This window comes from Pelodiscus sinensis, chromosome 1 (assembly GCF_049634645.1).
Source record: "Pelodiscus sinensis isolate JC-2024 chromosome 1, ASM4963464v1, whole genome shotgun sequence".
Lineage (NCBI taxonomy): Eukaryota > Metazoa > Chordata > Testudines > Trionychidae > Pelodiscus > Pelodiscus sinensis.
In genome coordinates this window covers 195,131,564-195,153,569 of record NC_134711.1, presented here as the reverse complement: position 1 = coordinate 195,153,569, position 22,006 = coordinate 195,131,564, and the positions used below count along the sequence as shown (strand labels likewise).

Here is a 22,006-nt window from a genome sequence, read left to right as displayed (position 1 = left end):
TTGACTTCATAGATTATCAATAGGATTGCGGCATTTAGAGCCATGGCACAGACCTTATGCAAACAGTTACTGATAGCAATAGTAGGCCATTATCCTTGAGGTGAACCATCCAGTAGAGGAGGAGGAGACACTAACTTGAACAGCTCTTGCTAAAAAGTAGAAGAATGATGAGTCATTAAGGGGAATGGGAGTAGTTGACTAGTCGACTACTGTTTTACGTCCCTACTCCAAGCTTCTTCTGAGCATGTGAAAACAATTTTCAGACGTTTATTATGTAGTCAAATTTGGGTGGATTCTTACTGGAACAGCAAAAGGTGTTCAAATCCCGTGGTCCAGAAGTCCTTGCTCCAGGGCAAGGATGGGCAACAATTTTCACTGTGGGGAGGGGAACATCATGAGTTCTGGTCATGGATCAACTCCATTCTCCCATGGAAGGAGTGGAGCCTTGGACAGAAGGGGTGAGGCTGGGAGTTAAGTAGAGAGGCAGAACGTGTGCGTGACAGAGAAAACTTTGTGATACAGACAGACTTAGTGTGACACAGATTGTGCGGCAGTGTGTATGTGACAGACACAGCGTGATAGAGACTGGGGCTGTGTAACAGACTCTCTGTGTGCGTGTGCTGGCTGCTGCTCTGTAAGTTTCTGAGAGAAGCCATCCTCTGTCTCTTTAAAGGAAATCTTCTTGGTCTCTCCCCAGTCGCACAGAAGCAGGGAAACATGCTGACTTCAGCACTGCCCTCTCCCCTCCATTCCTTCACTCCTTCATGCCTTCCCCCACTGCACAGCTAGCAAGAAAATCCTGGGAGCAGGTCAGCTGCAGGACAGAATAGACAGGATAAGATTTGGAGGGGGGGGGGAGAAGAGCAGCTGAACATATATCGGCTGTAAGTATGCATTCTCTGCAAATCAGCTGGGTGTGCTGGAGAGAAGTGCTTGGTAGGCCATATCTGACCCCTGAGCCTGATTTTTGCCCGCCTCTGTTCCTGGACATAGAGGTTCTAGGACTTCTTGATGAAATGGTTGTAAGAAGTAGAGAGGGGAAGGTTTCCTGATTGTACTGGATTTGGAGTTGGCTTTCTCGATTTCCTGCATCTAAGGCAGGGGTCTGCAACCTATGGCTCTTGAGCCAAATATGGTTCCATATGGAACCAAATATGGCTTTTTTGTAATTCCCAAAATAAGGATGTTAACTAACAAGTAATTTACTAGTTGAGTAGTTGATGGAATTTCTATCAACTACTGGACTAGTCTATAGGTACTTCTGCATTCTTGCACTGGGGCTCTTGCGCATTTCAAAGCGGAAGCATCTGTGTGGATCCTGGAGTCATTCTTGTTGGCCCCAGGCTGCATGCGGCATGCCAGCTTTGAAATGTACAAGAGTCCCCAGCTGGGGTGCCTGTGCATTTCAAAGTGGAAGTGCCCTCTTGGAGCCTAGGGTCAGTGGGGGAGTGAGAATCTCTCCTTGACTCCAAGATCCATGCTACGCTGCCACTTAGAAATGCCACTCGGCGCCCAGGGTCAGCTGGGGACTCCCCAGCTGACCCTGGGCTCCGCACGGTATTTCCCCAGATCTCGGGTCAACTGGGGACTTGCCTGCTGACCCTGGGCTCTGCGCGCTTTGAAATGCTGCACTGGAGCCTGGGATCAGCTAGGGACTCCCCAGCTTACTACAGGCTCTGCGGAAATGCCGCAAGGAGCCCAGGATCAACTAGTGAGTCCCCAGCTGACCCTGGGCTCTGTGTAGCGCTGCTGCTTTGAAGCATCATAGTGGTGTTTCAAAGGGGCAGGCTGTACAGCTGGTCCTGGGTCTTGTGCAGTGCTGCCCCTTTGAAATGCTGCCACAGCGTTTCAAAACAGCAGTGCTACATGGAGCCTGTGTATGCTTTGAAGTACCTTTCTCCCCCCCCCCCCCCCCCCCCCCCCCGCTGCCTCTATCTGATAGAGGCAGCAAAGGAGGGGGGAGAATCGACTACAGTCAACTCAACCAAATACTTATTGGATAGTCGTCTAGTCCTTAACATTCTTATCCTAAAATGCATGCAACGTTTAAAATTGAAATGAAAAAAAATTTCAATATTTAAAAAATGCAGAATTACTCATATATATTGAATGCATGCATAAACTTGAATTTGACCAGTTATGATGTAAACTTCAAAGAAATGTGCTAAAATATGCAGCCGAAGAAGTCTCATTAAATGAAGTCTGCGAATAAAATGTTTAATTTATGCTATTATTAATCATGTCCATTATCAGTAATATTAAGTTGTATATTTTCAGTCATGCAAATTGACATTCTTACGCAGCTTTCTGTAGATCACTTGTTATGAATTTTGATGTAGTTTGACTACTTTGTTTGAAAAGATTGCCAACCCTCGTTTGGCAGGGGTGGGCAATAATATTTGGCTGAGAGCCACTTCAGAAATTTTTCAAGTGGCCTGGGCCACTCTGGAAGGGGTGGGGCCTCAAGCAGATTGGGGCAGGGCCAGGATGCTTCCCCACCCACAGACCATGAGTCATCTGGGGTGGGGGAGGATCTCTTCTCCCTTCTCACCCCTCCGAGATTCCTCCTAGGCGCCCATGACCATGGGAGGCAACTTCACATGTGTTTCCCCCTTCTGTCCCCAGGCTCAGTCTCTTGTCGCCCTGCCAGGAGCTCATGGTATTTCTAAGTGTCTCACGCTCCTTGCAGGGCAGAGGAAACTTTGTGCCTTCTCCCCACCCCCAGGCCAATCAGGGCTTGGGGGCGGGGGAGCATGCTGAGTAGTCTTCCGTGCATGCCTGACAAGTCAGCATTTCTAAATGCCACGTGCTCCAGGCAGGGCGGAGGAAACTGTGCGCTTTCCCCGCCCCCAGGCCCTCATTGACCTGGCAGCGGGGGAGTGCAGGGCCTCTGCGGGCTGGATAACCTGCTTTGCGGGCCACGCCTGGCCTGTGGAGGCCCTTTTGCCCACTCCTGTTCTAAGGGCTTGTCTATACAGGGAAATGTACTTGCATTACTATACTAGTATGATTATAATACTGTTATAACTCCCTCTGCGGAAACTTTTATGCTAGAATGAGTATCTACGGGGGAAGTTATATTAGAATACTGATAGCAGTGTACTAGTGCCAATAAATTTCCCTGTGTAGGCAATCCTCAAATTAGAAGTCATTAGATTGTCTTAAAATGTGTGATAAAATATGGAGGGATGTGAACAACTAAGCAAATCCGTATTGGCTATTCGACACACTAGTCAACTGGTCGATTCTCCTGCCCCCTTGCTGCCTCTATCAGAAAGAGGCAGCAAGGAGAGGGTGCTTCAAAGCAGCAGTACCATGTGAAGCCTGGGTTTGGCCACTTGGAAACATACCACATGCAGCTTAGGGTCAGCTGGGGACTCCCCAGCTAATCAGCGCAGAGTAGTGTGGAGGAATGACTTCTCGTGTCTTGCTCTCAACACTCCTGTTAATGCATCTTAGAATCATGTTTGCTTTTTTTGCAACAGCATCACACTGTTGACTCATATTTAGCTTGTGGTCCCCCATGGCCTCTAGATTCCTGTCTGCAGTACTCCTTCCTAGACAGTCACTGTATGTGTGAAACACACTGTATGTGTGAAACAGATTGTTCCTTCCTTAGTGGAGTACTTTGCATTTGTCCTTATTAAACTTCATCCTGTTTACCTGTTTTGCCTTTTTACCTGAGACTGTTTCTCTAGTTTGTCTAGATGATTGGAATTTTGATTATATCCTCCAAAGCAGTTGCAACTTCTCCCAGCTTCGTATCATTTACAGACTTAATAAGCATACTCTCTATGCCATCATCTATATTGGGGCTACTCAGTTTGGAAGCCCCAAGGGCCACTGACACTCTCAGCACATGCCGAGGGTTGCAACTTAAGTGTGGTTGCATATACATGCAAATATATATGCAAATAGCTTCTTTCACAATGACAGGCATGAATACAAAGGTTAAAGCAAGACTACACAACATACATGCCCCTTTTAAGTCAATTCTGCTGATATTAATAAAATGCAATATTTACCTGATTTCCACTCATATGACATTTTTAATGAGCAATCATAGTCCAGGAATTTAACTACTAAAATGCATAGCAACAGAAGACCACTACATTGACTACTTTTTTGTTTTGGCTCTCATCCTGGGGCCATGTGTTAAGTCCAATGTAAACCCAAACCACACAGCAGGCTGCAAACAAACAGGCCATGGTGCACATGTGGCCTGTGAACCATGTGTTGAGTGGCCCTGATCTAAATTGATGAGGATATTGAACAGAACCAGACCCAAAACAGACCTCTGCAAAACCCTGCTTGTTATGTTCTTCCAGCATGACTGTGAACCATTAATAACTTCTCTCTGAGAACGGTTATCCAGCCAGTTATGCACCCACTTTATAGTAGCGCCATCTAAGTTGTATTTGCCTAGTTTATTGATAAGAAGGTCAGGCGAGACTGTATCAAATGCCTTACTAAAGTCTAGGTATACCACATGCACCTCTTCTCATTTATCCACAAGACTTATTATCCTATCAAAGAAAGCTATCAGATTGGTTTGACATGATTTTGTTCTTTATAAATCCATGGTGGCTGTTACCTATCACCTTATTTTCTTCCAGATGTTTGCAAATGAATTCCTTAATTGTTTGCTCCGTTATTTTCCCTGGCACAGAAGTTAAACTGACTGGTCTGTACTTCTCTGGGTTGTTCTTATTTTTCTTTCTATAGATGGGCACTCATATTTGCCCTTTTCCAGTCTTCTGGAGTCTCTCCCAACTTCCATGATTTTTCAAAGATGATAGTGAAAGGCTCAGATACCTCCTCTATCAGCTCCTTGAGTATTCTAGGATGCATTTCATCAGGCCCTGGTGACTTGCAGACCTCTAAGTTTTCTAAGTAATTTTTAACTCGTGTTTTGTTTTATTTTAACTTCTAAACCTACTCTGTTGTCGTTTCTTAATTTTTTGAGTGCTTTTTTTTTGTAACACTAATGTTCTTTTAATGTAGTTTTTGCAATCTGTGTAATTCCTAGTTGTTTTTTTAAAGCCACTAAAGAAATCAGAAGTTTATATGAAACTATATTGATCTCCTCATTGGTCATCAGAAGGGATAGACCTTTTAAATGCACATAGCCCATAACCACATGAAGAAACAGAATAATTGGTACCGATTGAAAGCTGCTATCTTCTCTGTGGATCTGTCATTAGAGGGGAATGACAACACACTTTGCCAGCGAGATTCACATTCATTTAATAGACGACAAAGGAATGTTGAGACTCAGGAATAATGAGTTATGTTCCAGGTTCTGGAAGGGAATGTGCTCTACTAGTTGTCAGTCCTTCTGTCCCTGCCCCCTCTTCTTTAATTCCTTCTCCCCTCTCCCCACTACTCTCTGTCCTGCACTACCTTTCACCCTCCTCTGCAGCTCTCTGCTTCAAATCCTTCTGCATTCAAGTCCGGCTACATCCTTCTCTATCATGCTAAGTGGCAGCAGGAAAAAATATTGAAAACATAGGTGAGAGAGTACCTGACAGTTCTTGTACCTGGAAGAGCATTTGATGGAAACGTCCTCTTCAGCCATGGGTTGAAGCCAGTGTTCCCACTGCCAAGCACAAAAAATTCTAAGCCCGCCCTCCTCCTTCACACAGCTGTGCAGCAGCATTCACCTTCCTACTGGAACTGGAAGGTGAGTGGTGTGGCTGCTCCCACAGCTGGGACTGTGTTGAGGTATGGCTGTTCTGGCTGCCAGCGGGGCTTGGGACTGCAGGAGGGCAGGTGGCTGCAGCTGGGGCTGTGTTGGAGAATGGCTGTTTTGGATGCTGCTGGGGTTTGCAGCCACATAGCAGTCCAGCAAGTGTCTGCCACCAAGGCTTGGGGCTGTGAGTAGGCAGGTTGGTGTTGCTGAGGTTTAAAGTGGGGTGCTGCCGCCAGGGATTGAGGCAGCGGAGGGTTGCTGCCTGGGCGCCGTGTGGTGGGTGGATGGCTGCTCTTGGGCTCGAACACTGGGGTGGGAGTGGAGGGTAGAAAAGACAGAATCAGTTAAAGTGAGAGCAAAATCAGCATTTCTTCAGTTTTGAGTGGGGCTGATTGTGCTCTCACAGCTGTAAATCAGCAATAGTGATAAAACAGGAATGCAAATAAATATTTACACTTTTAAAAAAAAGAACTGATGAACACAAAATAACATTTTGGGAGCTGTTTTACTTCAGGACTAGTTTTGGAACTTACTCTGGTAAATTTATACGTTAGAAATGGAATCACTGTTTTGAACTGTCTTTGAAGACTAAAATGTAGGGTTTTTACAGCTGTTGGTGGTATGCTTAATATACTTGATATTAGACTTCATTCTCCCATACTTGTACTGAAATAAAAGAATCTTTAAAAATGGAAGGAAAAAGACAGTTGCTGTAGTAATCATAAGCAGAGGAATATGGAAAACCTAAACATTCTTGAATATTGCACAAAGCCAAAGCCATGATCCATCTAATATATGTGTTACTCTTAGCTTTAAAAAGAATGTTGGGGTGACCGTAAAGGTTGTCTGATTTTGAACCAGAAATGAGAAGCTGCTGGTTGTGCTTCTAATAGTAAAAATAATAGCACAGGTAGGGGGAATGCTGTGCAAATCATTCTTTGTATTCTTCTTTGAAACATTATTAATCTGAAATTATGATTTGCTTGGTGCTCTCTCTGAAACTGTCAGTGAAATTTTTACTACTAAATGCGACTTAAACTGTTGTCAAATGCATTCTTCATCTCCCAGTACTGGTACAAACATTATTTACCAGCTTACCATAAGCTTCTTGTACTTTTGCTTTAAGTAATATGTATCATTAATAGTACCCATTTCTGGTTACTCTTCCCAGTTCAGTCCTGAAGACATTTTCCACTTTCCTCTATAGATAAGAGTAAGTAAAAGTCCTATATTACATTAGTGTAATTTTGAGTGTGTATGTTCCTTTGGAAGAGCCAATGAATTAACTGTAGATGCACACTGATAATAAATAGTTCTCCCCAGCTGGTGATTTATCTGGCAAGGATACTATAGTAGTGTCTTTAACTATATACCGAAGACACTTGTCTAAATATTGAGCAGGGATATTTAGTGATAGCTCAGGTTCATGTGATTCTGTTGTTGTCAGCCTGTGTGCACAGGGTTATGAAAAGCTGCAATTTTCAGGCTGTTGCAGCTGAGTTGTCTGTCAGCAGGCTTGGCTATGTCTACAGTGGTCACTGAAAGACAAAAGTTTTGGGTTGGCAAGTACCAGTGTGATCAGTATGTGGTGTGCAGGAGCTCTCCTGATGACAATGTGAAGTGTTTTTTCAGGAAAAGAGCTGAAACAGCAGCTTCACTGCACATCTTTTAGTGGCATGCATGTGTTGCCACCAATCCCAGGAACTAGTGCTCTGCCAGGCCTGTCAAGGGGGGCAGGCAAAGAGGGCAGTTTCCCTGGGACATGGGGTGCGTCTACACAGCACCCGTAAGTTCAGTTGTGTAGCTTATTTCAATTGTATTTTGAAATAGCTTTCAAAATTTAATTTTGAAATAGAGCGCTATTCCAAAATGTCCCTTAATCCTTGTGGAATGAGATTTACAGGGATGTTGAAATAGCACACGCATTATTTTGAAAGATATTTTGGGATACTGGAAGTATCCCGAAATAGTGCTGCAGTGTAGATGTACCAATAGTGATTCTAAAGGGCCTGGGGCTTTTGCTGCTGCTTCCACAATATGAGCAATGCTGCAGTGTGCTTATTGTTGGCCTCCTATGACTTTTATGGAACCATGGACAGTGCAGATTTAGAGCAGCCTTGAGGCTAATCTAACATACTGAACTGTGCAGTATTTTCTTTTTATTTGATGTCATATTAAATAAACATTTAAAGTCATGCACCTTGTTAGTTATCCCTTATTTTAGTATTCTTTCTTCCATAATGTTCTAATTATATAAATTTAATAACTTGGGTGCCATGGTGGCACACATCCGAACAAGTTCACATGACCTCAATATTGATGCACAAGATAAAACTCTCTCTGCTCATGTATGGAAAATCTTAGAGGGAACACTGGTTGAAGCATGCTCAGTGATTTTTTTTTGGTGAGGGAGTATGCCCAGGCAGATCACATCTTGTGTGGGCATGGATAATTTTAGTGTATACAGGATCTTCAAAGATTTTAGCTATGGGCCTCTAACAAACCCCTGAGCTTGTGTGAACTGTGACTTTTATTTTGTTTGAGAAGCTAGAGCTTCTCAATATAAGAGTTGATCGAAAGTGGACAAAACATTTGAGTAGCCTTTTTTTCTTAAAAACCATTTTAGTGGAAACTAAGGATGTTCAGGACTAGTTGACTAGCCGATTCCTCCCTCCTTGCTGCCTCTATCAGAGGCAGCAGAGGTAGGGGGAAGTGGGGGTACTTCAAAGTGGCAGTGCCGCACAGCTGATCCTGGGAGTTAGCTTGGGAAATACTACCATGTTTTCCCTTCCCTAAATCAAGAAGAAGCTTATTGAGCTTAGAAATGTCTACTGGGATATCTGAGCTCTCTTCCCAAAAAGCCAAGTTTCAAAAATCCATCAGGCCATGTGAGTCTCTTTGAGAGGTGGCTATACTCATAATGGATGTATTAATATCCCCGTGAAAAGGAAAACCAAGACACCCCTCCCCCCCGTCAGAGAGTGTACAGTCTGAACATCTGCAAAATCTGATGTCTCATATCTAATAGGTGGAGCTCAGAATAGTGCCCTAGTACCATTTTTTAATGTGATCCCCAGGCAAAATATAATGCTTAGTGGGTTCTTTAGTCATACACAGCTTTACAATTGCTATCCTTCTATTATTAAGTAATGTGAAGGCTGTCATACTTCATAGTTAAGGGTCCAATCCTGTTAAATGCTGAGGACAATCACCTTAGTAGGAAGTAATCAGTACCTTATAGGGCTGAGCCCCATGATTCAATGAACTGTCCAGTTCACCGTGTCAGGCAGAGAGATAGCAGTGTGAAAGTAGAAAGAATTATACTGTAAGAGAAAGATGAATTGTACTGTAATAATTGAATAAGTTGAAGGAATTCTGTTTGTCTTTTAAGAGGAAGAAGAAAAGTATGTTAATGTTGATTGTAGGTATGCAGATCAAGGTGCTAGCCAATTTGGGCCTGAGTTTAACAGGAAAAGGAAAATTAGGTGTTAGACAGAAAGCAATTCCAGATAATCAGGGAGATATAGCCAGGAGATTGCTGTGTGCTTGATATTGAAATGAAGATACTTAACCACACTAATAATGTGAAGTTTTGCCACACCCTTTGATCTTGTTAACTTGGCCTTTTGACTGTATAAAATCAAGGGGTTTGAACCTTGTATGGTACTCACATTTTCTCCATGCATTTTAGCAAAGCTTTGCTGAATAAACAGAGCAGTCTGCCAAATCTGTGAGTCCTGTCTGACTTTGACAGTAGTGTGTTTCCACATATGGTATCCCTAGATCATGAAGTGAGCCCTTTACTAAAGAGAGCAAAGGTTAGCGTGGCAATAAAGCAGTACACATAGTATCAGCTGTGGGTATGAAATACATGATAAAATCAGTGTTCTGTGATGCACAGTTTTGATATTGTACACATAAAGAAGGGAAGATGGTAGATCTCTTGGGATAGAATTACCGTTGTTTGCCTCGTTTTGAAAAGTGCAGGTGCCTACAGCTCTAAAAAGAGACTTCATGCTATTTTAATGAACAGTGATATTATACACTTAATAAACAAAATCTGATCTGGTAACACTTTATAGACTAACAAACATATAGATGGTATCATGAGTGTTCGTGGGCACAGCCCACTTCTTCAGATGACCGTAGTTTTTTGTTCATCTATAAAGTGCTTGTACTTAAGTTTATCCTGTACAGACTAACTCAGCTACTCCCTGAAGTGATGATATAGATATTCTTTTAGTCCATACTTTTGTTCAACTTTTGTATTTTACTTTGAAATAGTCATCTAGCCTTGTTATGGATTTATCAATGTATTGTTTGTATAACTGTAGTGCCTAGAACTCCGGTCATCTGAAGAAGTGGGCTGTGTCCACAAAAGCTCATGATATCTTCTACATGTTTTGTTAGTCTATAAAGTGCTACCAGACCATTTGTTGTTTTTTAAGTTTATCCTGTACAGACTAACTTAGCTACCCTCTGAAGCTGCCTAGAATTGTGAGTCCTGGACTAAAGCCAATTGTGGTAGATGCTGTACAAACAAAACAAAAAGATATTCTCAGCCTCTCTGTTCACCATTTAAAACAAAATGATACATCTGGCTTGACAAGAGGGAATACAAAGAAACGAGGCAATATCGGTCTCAATGACAGGTTCCTGCTGTGTTGAAACTGTTGCCTAACTCTTGTCAAGGGGTGTGTGTGTGTGGATTTTTTTTGTTTTTTTTGTATCAAAGTATAGTTTTGAGGAGAGTTTTCAAGGTAGCTTTCTGGATGTTTGCAAAGACTTCATCCTAAACATAAAGGGAAGCATGGGAGAAAACCATGAAGTTGCTTGTTGGGAAATTTTGAGGTATAGGTGGTGGATGCTGGCATCATGGCCAAGTGGATATAACATTCAACGTCTCAATAGTGAATGAGATGTTAGGGAGGGAATAGATTTGAAGGACCTTGGAAATGAAGAGAAACAGCTTGTGTTTGAAGTTACAGAGATTGAGGAACCAATGGAAGGTTTTGAAGAGGAATGGCATTGCTGAAGTGATGGGCTGGGAGATGGTCTTTGCATCAGCATTCTGAAAGGATATGACTAGCACTAGGGATGTTAGCTATCGGTTAATTGAATAGTCAAATAAGTGCATGAAATCTTAGAGGTTACATGTCTATTCGATAGTTCTCAGAGATGGGGCCAGCAGCTAGTATGCTCCTAGCCCCACTCCCAGGGAGATCCCTGTTACCCCACACTGCTGCTTCTGTATCAGAGGCAGCAGCATGGGGTGGCAGGCAGGAGCTGGTCCGCAAGGGGAGCTAGTTTAAAAACCAGACAGAGGCTAGTCCTGCAGCAGCCCCTGTGTGCGGTGCAGGTCCCAGCTCCCCGAGGACAGAGACTGCTCCAGTCTCTGTCTGTGGGGAGCTGAGACCACCCACGGACAGGGGCTGCTGCCGTGAAGCAGCAAGGTGAGAGGGGAAATGCAAGCAGTCAAGAAGATTAACCAATAAGCCTGGGCTGCCTATGGAGCAGGGTCCTCAGTAACTGCCACTCTCCAGCCGCCCAGCTCTGAAGGCATTAATTCAGAAGTAAGCTTGGTGGATGTCTTAGTAAGGTATTTACATCCTTTTGTGCTGCTGCTGGTGGGACACTGTTTTCAGAGCTGGTCATCAGACGAACAACTGCTACTTTCCAGCTTCCCAGCTCTGAAAACAGCATAGAAGTAACAGTAGCAATATTATTACCCTCCCTGAAATTGTGTGATGACCCTACCCCCCAGCCATTCTTTTTTGGGTCCAGAAGAAACATTGGTGTCCCCTGTGAAATTTGCCTGATACAGGGTAGAAGCACATACAAGATGAGATTTCCCAGGGGAGACCAGATTTCGTGGTCTTTGTGTTTTTCATGGCTGTGAATTTGGAAGAACTCCAGATATGCATGATGCAAGCTTGCATTTGTCCAGGCCAGAGAGAAGGATGTGGAAGTAATTGAGTTGAGAGCTCTGGGAGTTTTAGCTATGTGGATGGATAAGAAAAATCATCTCTTACAAAAACTTTTCAGAAAGAAAGAAGGGGATCAAACATAAAATTTTTTGGGCCCACTGAGCTAAGAAAAGACCATTAAAGATTTTGTTGAACAATTTGAGTGAAGTGCCAGAGGTAGAATACAGACTGGAGAGCATCTAGGATAGAACTCAAGGAGAGGAACTCCAGATAGCTATTGTAAAGATGATCAGTGTGCATAGCTATGAAAGGAATAAATGGTTGTACCTGGAGAGGCAAGTAAGTTAAGGGTGGGTTTTTAAAGATGGAAGCATGATTGTGTTGTGACCAGTAAAGAGCCAAAAGGGGGTGTGATGTTAGGAAGAAGAGTAAGGGAGGGGATGAGAGTAGGTAAGAAGGAGATCAGTAGATGGAAAGGAGTTATTCAGACAACTGGAGCTGTTAGAAGGGGATAGCAGGCAGAAACTTTGTGATGGGAAGAGGAAGAGGGAAGGGAAAGCAAGCTGAGAACTGTGGAAATTACCTTGTATTCTTCCAAGAGGGAACTGTCAAGATGCTTTGCAGAGAGAAGTGGAGTTAGGAGGAGAGTAGAGGAACATTTGGGGAAGGAGTTACAAGTGATGGAAAGGCACTTAATTTTAGTCAACTTAAAAATGAACAGTCCAAGGTTCTTATGACCAGTTTTAAACAAGATGCGAAATTTTTGCAATAAAATAAGAGTGGCCAAACATCAGTGGGAACTTGGATGTAATTAAATTATTGACAAGTCTTATATTTATCTTCCAGAGATGCAACAGAGACAATTAAAACTTTACAAGTCTAAACATTTTTGTCCTTGTCCATCATGGGACAATGCAGATATTGTCCAGCAGTAGAAAACAGATAAGAAGAATACGCCTACCTTTTTGTGTCTTCTTGGATACTTGTAAGGTCACACTTTAATTTATCTGATTTTAAGTGTTACATATTAGAAGCCATGATAGTAGGTAAAATGTTAATTGACTTTTTAGGCAACTTAGTCTATATGGAGAAAATTTGACACTGAAAGGATACAACATCCTAGTCTATCCTGGATTGTCATATACAGTTGATTGGAAAATATGGAGAAAATATTGAAAATTTTGCCCTCCCAGATTTTTTTAGACTTGTGAACCTTGGTATTTCCCAACCGGTTATATTGCCAAGAATACTTCCTGGCAAGGGAGGCTGTCCCTTTCATAGATCTGAAAAAAACAAAATGAAATCATGGTATTGTATGGTTTATTAAGCATGTGATTAAGTCCTACTGAATCTGAGATGTGGATGTGCAGTACTCTTAACTTTATTTATTCGTCGGTCGGTTGGTTAGTTGTCACTTGCTATAAATTTTGCTCCGGGTGAAGAGAAATCTCTTCGATTTCTTTCCGTTGTCACAAACATTTAGACTATGTCTAGACTGTAAGCCTCTTTTGAAAAAGAGCATCTAGACTACAACCAGTACTTTCGAAAAAGCAAGCCGCTTTTTCGAAAGAGAGCACCCCGGCAGTCTGGATGCTCTCTTTCGAAAAAGCACAGTTTGCATTACATAGTGCCTTTTTTCGAAAGAGCACTTGCAAAAAAAGGCGTTATTCCTCGTAAAACAAGGTTTTTCATGGTCGAATAAACTGCCGCGTTCTTTCGATTTGCTTTCAAAAGAATGCGGCAGCAGTCTAGAGGCAGGCAAAGTTTTTTCGAAAAAAGCCTGCAGTCTAGACACACCCCTAATAACAAACGTCTTGGAGTAGGCAAGAAAGGGGCTTCATAAAATGTAGAAAACACAATTATAAAATTAGAAACAAATCTTAACTTGAAAGCTCTTACAGTAGAAGTAATTCTAAAACTTTTAGGGAGCTCGCTATTTTTTAAGTTGTACACGTTTTCCCTGTGTCCTGTTTCTTTTCCAGACTTGCCTAACATCAGTTGCTTTTTTCCAATTTGCATACTTTAGTTGGTTTTAATCTTAGATATGTGATCAAGGTCTAATTTTCTCTCTTCTGTTATACCTAAACAAAGCAACTCCAACTTAATTTTTTCAGTCTTAAAAGCCAGAGAGTCAGTTGTTCTGAAATTACATACTTGAGGCAATCAGTGCAAACTCAGAATAGAAATTGTCAGAGTGCATAATTCACTACTTTTTCCATACATTTCTACACAGGGTCGTGTAGTTTTGGATTGTTTCCTCTGCTTTGTGAGTTGAAAAAGCAATTTATTAACATTAAATGTATGTACAAAAGCGTGTTGATGTCACCATGATGTCACAGTAGAATTGCAATTTCTGGACAAACTTAAACAGCAAACGTGTGGTAGCATTTTATAGGCTATTTGTTGTTTTCTAAGTTTATCCTGTAGAGACTTACTTGGCTACCCTCTGAAATTTTTTGGCCAGTCAAGGATACAGTTTTTTTTCCTCTTTTTGTTGCTAAAATCATGAGGGCTATCTGTTGATTTAACAGCCTCATAGCTTCTACACTATAACCACCATTTTCTCAGCTGAGGAATATGTAGGCTATGAAGCAAGTTTCTTCTATCTTCTTCAAGACTTGGTGCTTAAAGAGGTAAGGTACTCATCCTTTTGATTCTTTGAATGTGCTTTCTTTTCAGCAGTTCTGTCCCATATCTGCCCTGTGAGCCAGACCTAGGAATGGGAATTGAAATCTGATTTTTCCACTTGCCAATTTGGAGCGCTACCTGGTCCGCTTTTTTACGTTGTGCTTTCATGGAATGGACAAGAAGCATCTTTTTCTAGGATACTGAAAGCTCTAAAGGTAATGGCAACATTGTCTAATAGTTATTAAATCCTAGCTCACTTACCTCGCATTGCTTAGGTCATCAAGGACAAGCTCATAGCAGAGGGCTAGGGGTGTGTGTGTGCAGAAGTCCGTACAAGGGCTTGGGGGGGATATAGTGAGCTCAGGACAAGGAGCTTTGGGGTGTGGGGATGCAGGAGTCGGGGCAGCGGCTTGAGGTAGAGATTGGAAAGCGACTCAACGAAGGGGTGGTGTGGTGGCTCAATGCAAGGGGTGGGATCCAGGAGTCTGGCCAATCCCTGAGGCGGTGGCTGCCCAGGGCGGTGGTGGGAGCAGCCACCTGGGGCAGCGGCGGGGGCTGAACTGCCCATTTGGCATTTTTACCCATGTTCGGTGGCTGGCAACATCCTGAGCTCTGCTTCCTGGCTGGCCATTCTCTTATCAGTGTGCCTGACACTGGGGTCATGGGGCAGTATAACTGTGCCTGCTAGCAGCTCCCTACCTTGGCTTTTTGAGATGCAGTCGTATTCCAGGCAAATCCCAAAGTCCTGTAACATCCAAAACCTTACTTTGCTTGAAATTATGATAAGAGGAAGCTGCTTACCAAATTTGGTGGTCCTAGCTCTTACTGTTTAGGAGGAGTTCTTGAACAGAAAACAAACTCTGTGAAATATATAGTGGATATCAAGAATGTACAAGTTTTAGATTGTTTAAATCCACAATTCCGACTTGGGAATGTTAGATAAAACACGGGTTTGAGACCTAGACTGTAGTGTGATTCATGGGTCTCTCCATATCAGAGTTTGGTTTCAAGAATTCAAAACAGTTGCCTGTGGAAAGCTAAACGTAGTTCTTTTGTTGATGTAAGCAGTAGTAGGGTTCTCTGGATCTGTCTGAATCAACTCATATACAGTGCAGGGATCCAACATTATAAAGTGTGAAGCTGTTTTCAAAGTGTTTCTGTAATGGCCAACATAAGTAGCATTCTATGTCTTGTGCTCTTCTGGATCAATTGAGCCCAGTACCAAGAAGTAAGCATGTTTGCCCGCAAAGGATAACTTGTCAAAGAGGGCAGGTGTGCCCAGATCTATCTGTTTAGGGACTCCAGAGCTCCGTTTCTGTGCTCTGAGTGGCATTGGAATCCGTATTGGTTGACAGCCTGGTGCTTAGGCTCAATCACTGTAAAGAATGGCTCTTAATGTAACTCTGGATGGACATAGAGATCTGTGTGGAAGTTGCTTGGTTTTCATGGGTTAAACTGCAATTTGGGATGTTATGGTAGACCATTCATGTCCTGTACAATATATGCTCCATCTGTTTCCTTTGGTTCCTGGTGACCATTGGTTCCTGGTGACCCTCTGAACTACTGACTTGCTATTGCAGCTAGCTTCCCGTACTAAACCAGGAAAAGCACTTTTTGAAGTCTTTTCTGGCATGACTCTGGTATGAAATGGGCACCTATTATACTTAGTAGCCTCCAAGAGTATGGAATTGATCACTATACTTACTGCTTCTGTGATGCTGAGCCATACCTTCATGTTGGAAAGTTTTGCCAAGAATTTCCTGGGATCCAGTGGAATAGTCAATGCTATTTATATATGTATTTGAAGGAGTCTCAGCTGCTCTAGTTTGATTACTTAAAACTTATAGGTGGCAGACTATTTCAGTTATTTAAAAATCAGTCAAACGTAGACTTATGGGAAGAAACATTTGTCTGGGAACTAGGGATGGTAAATATCGGTTAATTGAATAGTCGATTAACCTCATGAATTCTTATCGGTTAGTCAGCTATTCTATACTCCCCAGGCAGCCCCTGTCTGGTGGGGGCATGGTCTGAGTTCCCACAGCTGGCATGAATCGGAACTGAGCTGGACTGCCTGCCTGGCTCCTAATACACTTTAAATACAGAGCCATAGCGGCGGTAGATCCAGGACCCAGTGCAAGCCAGGACTGAGCTAGGTTGCTGACCAGCCTGCTAAAAAATTTCCAGGCAAGAGGTGGGAGGGAATGCGTATAGTCTGACAGTGGTCTCCAAACTTTTTTGATTGTGCACCCGTATCAGCTGCTTCTGGAGCTACAGACTATGTGCTGGGCTGCGTGGTGCAACAGTGGACTGGGTGGTTTTAAAGTCCCGGGCCATGATGTCGTGCCACGCCGGGCGTCTCCCCTCAGCTGTTGCGCGGTGTTTGAGCACGCCGCACATGCACTCCCTCAGCCCCACCGTGCCCCGTACATGGCTGGTGCCAGGGAATTTTCTGCCCGCATCCCAATGGATCGTCTTGCACACCCTTTGGGGTGCACGCACCCCACTTTGGAGACCACTGGTCTATGGCATTAACCTCTAAGCTTTTGCTTATCGGTTAATCAACTATACTATTACATCCGTACTGGAAACCCATGGATTCACATGTAAGGATAAAAGCTTTAATTACAGGGGCTTATTGGTATGTATGTAAGGTTTATTCCTTAGCCAATGATCAAGCAGTGCTAACCATGATTTCTTTGCATATGGCTTGCTACTGCTCGGATATGTTGTGTCTCAGGGAATTTGTTCTGACCCAATATGACTGTTCTTATGTTCATGGTTCATTTTAATCACTGTGGGAAAGGGGTGGGATCTTTGAAGCCCTGATGGGGCCTAAACTATGAGACTTTTCTGCTGGAGAACTGTTTCTACTGCAGTTAGGTGTGACTTTTCATCATATTGTATTTCAAGTTATGTGTAGGGCCTTGCGTAGATACCAGATTTGTATGCACATTGACAAAAATGATTTATAAAAGATATCCGCATCCATAGCTGCAGATAAAAAGCACATATATACATATTTGGAGGGAGTGTATCCACATCCATATCTGCAAAAATCAGCCACAGATATCTGCATTCATACCCTTGGATGGCGGATACCCAGGGATATAATGCAGATATCCTTGAATTTGCAGCGTTCTAAGTGGTTGCAGTGGGCTATCCAATACCTGTCTTTGACTTTAAACACCTATGATATTTAAGGCCCTATGAAATTTTTTTATGGTGGATTTTTGGCTTCAATTTTTTAATTTGTTTTCTCCTTTTAAAAAAAAAGTTTGTGTGTGAATCACAATTGTTTGATACATAGGCAAGTATCAGAGGGGTAGCCATGTTAGTCTGAATCTGCAACAGCGGTGAGGAGTCCTGTGGCACCTTATAGAGTAACCGAATAGACAAGTAGTAAGTGAATAAAGTGTTCAGATTTATATTGTAGTTGGAAGAAACTGATATTTCCAAAAAATCCTACAGTCACATCCTGCACATACACAGTATATGGTAAACATATTTAAAATCCCTTTTAAAGTAGTTCTTGGTAGCATAACCAAACTGACATTGTTGAACAGTAATTCAAGAAGTCCATAAAAGAGCCCCTTACAATGTAAATGTACCTGAATTCATATTTGAATAATTAAAAAAGCAAAAAACACTAAACATAAAAATTCATCCTTGCAGCGGCCGTTGTTGCCATTTTAAATTAAACTCGGTGACTTGCAAGCTCCCTGAGTTCTGAAGGAATGCTTAATTTCAAATTGGATTAAATTCAGTCAGTCAAACAGTTTGTTGCCAAGTAGCATTACATTGACAATGTTATATGTATGACATTTGTTTTCGCCATCTTTGGTAGACATTTGCATTGTGGTACATCAGTGGTCTCCAACCTTTTTAACAACAAGATCACTTTTTCAATTTAAGTGCAATGTAAGATCTATCTCAAACACACATACTCTTGTCCTGCTTCTTTTCTCACTCACTCTTACCAGGTTGGGGTAGGAAATTGGTGAGCATGCTCTGGTCTTGAGCCATAAGGTTTGGAGTGTGGGAGAGGCTCCAGGCTTAGCTCAGGGAAAGGGATTGGGGTTGAGGAGGGGCTTCAGAGTGCAAGTTCTGGGAAGGAATTTGGGTGCAGGAGAACTCAAATCTGGGACAGGAGGTTGGATGTAGGAGGAGGTTCAGGGATGGGACAGGAGTTCAGGAAACAGGCTCTGGCTGTGCACCATTTAACTGACAGGACTTCTGGGTGGTGGAGCAGTGGGAGTTAAGGCAAGCTTACGCCTGCCCTGACCCTGCACCACTCCTGAAAGCATCTGGCATGTCATAATTTTTCTGCTTGTTTGTTACTGGAGGATTTAATTAAATGAACTTCAAATTCAGTAATGGATACATTTCAGCTTCAAAAATTACTGTAGTATAATATTGATTTTTAATATACTGGCATACTGTAACACGGGTGGGCAATAATTTTTAGCTGGGGGCCACTTCCAGAAGGGGCAGGGCCAGGATGGTTCTGGGCTATCCACCCACAGACCATGATGCTTCTGGGCTATCCCACCCACAGACCATGATTAGTCTGGGGACGGGGAGCCCTTCCCCCCCCCCCCACTAGGCACCCACACAGCTTTCTCGAGCTGTGCCCTGCTGCGTACAAGTGGGTTGATCCGTACAAGTGGGTTGATCCGGCCCACAGAGGCCCTTCCGTTCCCCAGAGCCTCGGGGCGGGGAAGTGCATGACATCTCCTCCAGCTCTGTGAGGAGCATGTGACACTTTGAAGTGCTGCGTGCTCCTCACAGGGCAGGAGGAACTTTGACGGCTCCCCAGGCCCCAGTTGGCCTGGGGGCGGGGGTGTGGCAGGGCCTCTGGGCTGCATCAACCCACTTGGCGGGCCTCATCCGGCCCAAACAGACTCTTTTGCTCACCCATGCTGTAACAGGTGCATTGCAATATCATAGTTAAATATCCCAATGCATATTAAGGGTGAAATGCTTGAGAAAATAATTAACAAGCATTTTGTAGAATAGCTCCAAAATCCCATTGTGGTTGTATTTTTTGGTTAAGCCTGTTTTAAGGGGTTACAGCATCTTAACTGTTTCTTGTATGATTTAGTGTGCAGATAATTGAAGTGGCTAATCTTTCCTAACTATTAACCAATGTACCCATTATAAAAAAGTGTACTTAAGGATCTGTCATTGTAGTAAAAGGGGAAAAAAACCTTACCTATGACAATATTTCACACACTGCAGTCTTGCATAGCTGTCTAGTTAATCCCACTGAAATACTTTTTCCTATGGATTTTCGTCAGCAGTGTCACCACATGCTCCTTATAAACACGTTGCAGGTGAATCTGCTGATTGCTGCTTTCATTTTCAGACAATCCCTAGCATCCTGTCCCTCAGACCTCTGCCTGCAGTACTTGAAGAGGAAAAGTCAAAGCTGCTTCACTTTTTCCAATGGGATATCAGCCTCCGCTTAGACCAACAAATGCCCATCTGCAGGTTTCATGCTGTCTGCAGTTGTGCTCTGTAGAGAGTGAGAACCTTGATGAGTCTTTGTATTTGGAACAGTTCTTCAGTTGAGTTTCTGAATTTAGATGATAGTTGCACATATTATTTTCCGTCCACTTTATTGTATGTTGATATCACTTGCAGAATATCATACTGCCCAATTTCTAGTTGTCATTAGGGAACTGATTAGCACTTAACTTGGGTGTCAGTGTGCCATAGTTTTGTGGATTAGCATTTTCAAATTGCAGTATGCCTTTTAGATTTACTTAAATTGTATACTGAACCATCTGTGTGTGTGTGTGGGGGGGGGGAATTGCACTAGTTGTAGCAGGTCATGGGGTCTGTCAGAGCTGATTCCCCACTCTGGCATGATGAATGCAGAAGTGGGGGCCTGCAAAAGTACCCCAAAACCTTATCTTTCCAGGCTTTGGTATAAAACTTCTCTCCAAAATCATAAAAACCTAGATTTTGGGGATAAAAATCTGCTGCCACCATCAAGTGCTTTTGAACCCCCCAAACGGGTGGACACTTGAAACCAACTCCAGGGGCACCCGAAGCTCTCTTCCCCAAAGAGCTTGAAAAAGAAAAGAGAAAATACAAATTGCAGCCTGTGGCTACTGTCTCCTAGTCAGAGGCATGCAGATCCCACAGACAGATTTTCCAGGACACAGAACTGAACCAATACCAGGGTAATAAAAAAGAAAACTTTATTATTGAAACAATACCCCAGTTCCAAGCATAGTTTGATTGGTTAGATGGTAAGAGCCACCAATTAATAAACTCATGGGGAATTTTCCCATGGCTCAAAACTTAGTTACAAACGAGGGAAGAAAACATTTCTCACAGCACAGACATCAGATTCACATTCCCAAACCATAAAACAATAAAACCTAACGGATTTAACTAAACTTCACCCTACTTACAGAGGGTGAAGAGTTTTTTGTTGCAGAGAGACATGTTGTCTCTCCCCCTCAGTATCTGGAGAGTAAACTCGTCAGGGAGAAAGGATGAACAAGACTTGATTTTACTGAATCATTTTTCCTTGGCAGAGGAAATCAATTGATTTCTGAGGTCTTTCTGAATGTCAGTCAGGATGGAGCCAAGATGCTATTAGCCGTGGTGGGGCTGGGCAATTTTGTATTTGTGACTTCCTGGGTTTGTTATTAATAGCTGCAAATCCTACTTTCCAAGGTATTGGGTCTTCTGTCTCAGGCTGAGAATTGCTCTTGTTGCTAGCCTGACTTCTGAATAACGGGAGCACTTGATCATGCATGCCTTGTTGAGATCCAAATATTATCCTGTTGAGAGACAGGAGACTTTGATCAGGCAAACTTACTGCAATGAACTGGAAGTGATTCCACATTAAGGCAGCTGAAAAGGAAGTGTATCCACCTTTGCTTGAAACGTGTGACTACCTCTTATACTTGGAATTGTTATTAGTGTTTTTCAACAGTAGATTCTAAGCACTTCCAAAAGAAGTAAGTACAGGTTGGACCTCTCTGGATTGGAGCACTCAGAGAAAAGCTGAGCTCTATGCTCAGCAAGTCCTTCCCCTCTTTCTCAGAGGTCTGGAGCACTGCAAATATCTCATTTGCAATGCTTATGCTCAGGATGGGCGGGGGAGGAATGAGGACAGGGGCATGCTCGGGAAGATATAGGGTGCCTATGGAGTAGGGATATTAAATATTGGTTAATTGAATAGTTGAGGAACCTCATGAATTCTTATTGGGGGCAACAGCCAGTGCAGACTGATCCCACTCCCAAGGAGCCCCCTGCCACTCCATGCTGCTGCCTCTGTATCATAAGAAGCAGCATGGGGTGCCAAGCAGGAGCTGGTCTGCAAGGGGAGGCAGTTTAAAAACCAGCTTCTCCAGCAGACTGGCTGCCTGTCGCTCTGCACTACGGTCTCTGATAAAGGGGGGGGGGGGCGGCAGCAGCCCCTGTGCAGAGGGAGGGGGCCGGGATCTGAGCTCCTGGACCTGGCATGAGCTGGAACTGAGCTGGGCTGCCTGCCCGCCTACCTCCCAATACATTTATTGCTTATTGGATAGTGGACTAGTCGTTCACATCCCTAGTGTTTATGCAATCAAACATAATTATAAGTTACTCAATCCTTTTGAGGCATCTGATGAGACCAAAGGTGAGTCCATTACACATCTTAGACTGTCTGCATTTAGACTGCATTCACATGTTATGACTTGGCAGGTGTTCAGCCACTTGGACATGTCATTTTTCTCAGCAAAGTCTAAGATGGCTT

General features: G+C 43.1%; 1 protein-coding gene across 4 annotated transcripts in view; it reads left to right on the top strand.

The window, feature by feature from the left end:
• USP9X (ubiquitin specific peptidase 9 X-linked) overlaps positions 1-22,006 on the top strand; it is a 282,963-nt gene that overhangs the window by 19,421 nt on the left and 241,536 nt on the right. The window contains exon 2 of one of the 4 annotated variants that reach the window (XM_025190080.2): positions 14,302-14,462. The exons of 2 other annotated variants lie outside the window; for them this stretch is intronic. The gene's annotated coding sequence lies outside the window, so the exon portion shown is untranslated. Of the gene's footprint in view, positions 1-14,298; positions 14,463-22,006 lie in introns of all 4 variants that reach the window. One more of the 4 variants, XM_075913057.1, reaches the window with a different exon arrangement.